Below are 4,999 nucleotides of genomic sequence, written 5' to 3' on the forward strand. Positions count from 1 at the left end.
GCATTCAGATACTCATATCAGATTCCTGGTATGAGCTCCGTCTCGTGGAAAAAATTTATAAGTGGTCCACAGTGCTGTGCTCTGCTTAGTTGCTCAGTAATGTCTGACTTTGTGAGAATCCATGGACTGTAGCCTGCCAGGTTCCTCTGTCCATGGGGGTTCTCCAGGCAAGAATACTGAAGTGGGTTGCCATGCCCTCCTCCAGGGCATCTTCCCAACCCAGGGATCGAACTCAGGTCTCCTGCACTGACAGGTGGATTCTTTACCATCTGAGCCACTGAAGTATTGGTTATCGTCAATGGCCTCCTGCATCTGTCACCTTTAAGTTTTAGCACAAAGGCCTGGGTTGGACACCAATACAATAAGAGTTAAGCTATGGTCTCAAGTTTATGTAAGCATCTACAAAGAAATTTCCTGAGGTTCTCACTATCCATTCTCCTCATCTCCACAGGATATGAACTTTTCTCAAATGTGGCTGACATTTTATACAGGATTATGCACCGTGGTGTAGTAGAAAGAACTTGAGCTTTGACCACATATTAGCTAAATGACTGATGGAAATTACCTTACAACAGCAGAAGATGGCTGTCTGTCAAAAGAAAAAAATGATATGGCTTAAGTATCTGCACCTTGAGCTTCTGTGGCTTCTGCAGAGATGTTCTGCAGACCGGTCACTGCTTTTTAATGATTCCATTGACGTCAGACGGTGTCTAGTGCAACCAGCTATTTTTATATACCAATTGAAAATGCAGCAACTATCTCTCCTCTGAATTAGATCACAGAGCAGCAATGAAATACATGCCTCTGCCATAAGGTAGATGAACAGGCATGTCTGGGTTATGTTAGAGAGAATATGAGTTTTTCTCAATCTGCCCTGGAGCAATGATTGCCATTGTCAATTGTACAAATCACTGGGTGCTTTTTCCTGATGTATTCGTAAGGAAAGAAGAAAAGGAATATTCTGCTCTGTTGATCTGAGAGTAACTACAAAAACCCTAGCACAGTACACATAGCAAACCAGAAAGTGCCAAGATTGTCAACGCCAGACAAGAAAAGGAGTGAGCACGGTTCACATCCCTCTCCTCTTCCTACTGCTGTGTCCCTTGATGAAAAGGAAAATGGATGATTAGGCTCAGGGCCAAGAAGATTATCTGGTCCCCAAGACTCTGAGGGGCACCTTCTGTGACTTTGAGACTATGGTTCTTGAAGCTGATCTGAATATATCCAACTGGATGTATTCTGATGCAGACATTACTGAAAATAACCTCTGCTGTTACCAGATAGTAATCTCTGGACTAGGAAACCTTACGTATAAACACAGCATAAATGGCAGCAGCAAGACCACCATTGGTATTCTAAGCAAAATTCCCAGAGTAGCTGTGAAGGCATTTTCACATGCTTTCATAGTTTGAGTAGAAATAAAGCAAACGATGATCAACAAACATCACATGATGCATTGTCAAGAAAAATCTCTTAACTATAATAACAGAGGTCCTATAGTAGATGTTTAGATTTCCCTATATAAAATCTGTCTCTTGTACATGGAATTCTGATGGTTGCAGAAGATAGCAGCTCATTATTTTCTAAAATTGGGGGGTGAGGCGAGGAGGGATAAATATTCAAATTCAAAATCATCAACTTTTCGTGATTATGTTGCTTTCCCAGATAAGAGCAGACGTTTCAGCAAGACCCTTTGTTTGCTGGCCTCTATTATATGACAGCACTTTAGAAATTCTGAATTTTAAAACGCAGACGATAATATCAGCTCCCAAATGTCAGGCATCATGATGAATTGGCTTTTCAACTTTTCAAGCCATTCACTTTCCTTGCTTCCAAAATGTCAAATACAAAGGCTTCTGATAACAAAGCTGGGCGAAGCATGTGATTATTACTTTTTGCAACAATCATAGTATTTAATGGACAATACTTTCAAAGCTTGTTTTATATGTAAAAGCCTGTGTTCTTTGCCTGATATTCTAATTGCTCAGACCGAGTCAAGTTTTAAGTAAATTAATCAATAAAATTCAACACCCTCAATTTAACACTTTGAAATGATTGATTTCCCCCACTTCTATAGTATTAATTTTTTTTTAATGTCAATCCAATCCTTAATTAATCTCTTATTTAATTTGTCTTTTGTTCCAGACACACAGGTGTTAATTTGCCCTTTTGGAAAGTGAAGGTAGGGTAACTAAAAGAAAAGAATTTCAAGGCTCATGAAATTTTCTTCATTAATATCTTAATTTAGCAAAACTGACATGAGAATTGCACCTTATAGTTCATGAAATGTTGTTATAAAGAGATCTTAAAACTGGACTATTATGCCTTCTTTTTCTATTTTCATCAAAGCTCAAATGGAAATATTCATTGTTGAAAAGTACAGAAATTAAATCATAGATTGTTCGATGGGTGGATGATTTATTTATAAATGTACTCATCTATTTATTAATTCAACACAAGTTTATAGAGTAGACAGGTAAAGAATCTGCCTGCAATGCAGGAGACACGGGCTCGATCCCTGGGTAGGGAAGATGCTGTGGAGAAGGGAATGGCTACCCATTCTAGTATTTTTGCCTGGAAAAGTCCATGGACAGAGGAGTCTGGTGATATAAAGTCCATGGGATCACAAAGAATCAGACACAACTGAGCGACTAACCCTACCGGGTTCTAAACATTAGGCTAGGTAAGAAATACAAGGATAAATAAAGCACCCTTTATGGCTTCAAAGAGTGGAATTTAAGGTGGGAACAGGTTATACCATAGTCATAGACAGCAAGAGTTCAATAGGTCCAAGGCACTCATTTCTTCTTCTGGACATGACTTCAAAATGTTCCTAAATTTCTGAAAATGAATATAACACAGTAATTATTGAAAAACTTACCTAAACTATAATCCAGCGCAGTTCTGAAGGAGACCCCCTTTTTGCTTAGGTCACATTACCTTTTCACTTTTACCTTTGTACTCAGTGATACCTCCCACATAAAAGTACTCAGGGCACAGAGATCTTATGTTTTCCATAACGTAGACAAATACAAATTCTTAACAATGACCCTCCTTCATGAAAAACTAACTGCATGTATTGCTCTTTTTTTCAGTAAAGGAAAAAAAAAACTTCTCTAATTTTTGTATTATCTTTCAGGAAAACGAGCTGGCCTTCTAGTCAATTCTAATGGTCCTGAGCTTGCCTGTTATTTTATGGACGGAGCATATAGACTTTTAGATGGCATAATTGATAAGCAAAATCTTCAACACAGTAGACTCAAAAATCCTTCCTCCATATTGACAACAAAAGAATAAATATAGTCATATTATAGATGGATCAAATATCTCTAGAAATATACATAAGAAAATGGTAATATCAATTGCCTCCTGAATTGGGACCTGGATAAATTAGAGGTAGAAGCTGTAGGAACATTTTTACCGTAGGTAGAGACCATAGGGACATTTTCACAAAGACACATGCATAATACAATGCAGAAATGCTAGAGATCAGAAACTTCTCAGACCCACTAAACAGAATATTCTTGCTTAGTTTCAAGATCCTTCATTGATCTGCTGCTGCTGCTGCTAAGTTGCTTCAGTCGTGTCCGACTCTGTGTGACCCCATAGGCGGCAGCCCACCAGACTCCGGCAGCCCTGGGATTCTCTAGGCAAGAACACTGGAGTGGGTTGCCATTTCCTTCATTGATCTAGCTCCCCTCTAAACCAGAGATCCTGAAATTCTGATTTCCTCTTCCCCGTCAAGCCAGCATTCTCTTTTTCATTCCATTTTCCTTTTCTGCACCACCTTCTCAGCATCTGAAATGCCTACAATTTCCAGATTTCCATTTGCCATACCCCTCTGCTCCTACCCCTTCTCTCCTCATGCCCAGGATAGTTTAAAGTCTCTGGGCAGCTGCCTTTGTTAACTAAGTTGGGGGGAAAATATTTTTGAGAACTAGCAGATGGTATATGGACACTCATTCCTCCTACCTTGTACTCCTGATCCTATTCTCCATATAGAAATATATTTTTCTTATAAGATAATTTAAGAGGGAAGGGATGAATTGGGAGATTGGGATTCACATAAACACACTACTACTTATAAAAAAGATAACTAACAAGAACCTACTATATAGCTTAGGGAACTCTAGACCTATATAGAAAAGAATATAAAAAGAGTGGATATATGTATAGCTGATTCCCTTTGCTGCACAGCAGAAACTAACACAGCATTGTAAATCAACTATACTCTGATAAAAATTAATTTAAATAAATAAAAGTTAAAATACAAGTGAATAAGTGAAAAATATATGAAATTTTGTCAATTCTTATCTGACTTTCACTGGAATGACCAGTGAGCTCAGTGAGGTCACATATCTGTGAGCCTCTCAAGTGCAAAGATCACATAAAATGCACATTGTCTTGAAAAGAGAGATCAGCCTTGCTCACCTGCCCCCAACATGTCAGAAAGGAAAGATGCTCTCTTCTTCCTGGTTAAGGAATTTTTGAGGACATGTACTTTATTCCCCATCTCCAACAACCAGTGAGTAACCTAAGAAAGCATTTTTTCCTTTCTACATTAAAAAAGAAGTACCTACGTTTTTCTTCCTGAAGTTCCTTTGAAAGAGAATACTGCTATCTTTACCTGATTGAATCCAGATACTTAACTATTACATCTAAAATGACATTTTAAATGAAATATTAGTCATATATTTCAAGAAACAAGTGCCTTTCTGTTAAGTGATACTGTATTTTGAGTAAGTGCCAGAAATAGCAAATGTAGAATATACAGTAAATCTGATATAATAATCCTCAAAAAAGAGAAAATAGTGCAGCTTATACAATTCATGACCGTGTTACCTTTTCAGATGTCATTCTAAAAGAAGATGAATATACTTGCTTGCTTTCCTTTAAAAGAGCACTGGTTGATATCTTCTGTTAGAATTTAGGCTGCAGCTAGAAAATTAGTGAAGTGAAAGTTGCTCAGATGTATCCATCTCTTTGTGCCCGCATGGAC

This window comes from Bison bison, unplaced genomic scaffold (genome assembly GCF_000754665.1).
Source record: "Bison bison bison isolate TAMUID 2011002044 unplaced genomic scaffold, Bison_UMD1.0 scf7180017864331, whole genome shotgun sequence".
Classification (NCBI taxonomy): Eukaryota; Metazoa; Chordata; class Mammalia; order Artiodactyla; family Bovidae; genus Bison; species Bison bison.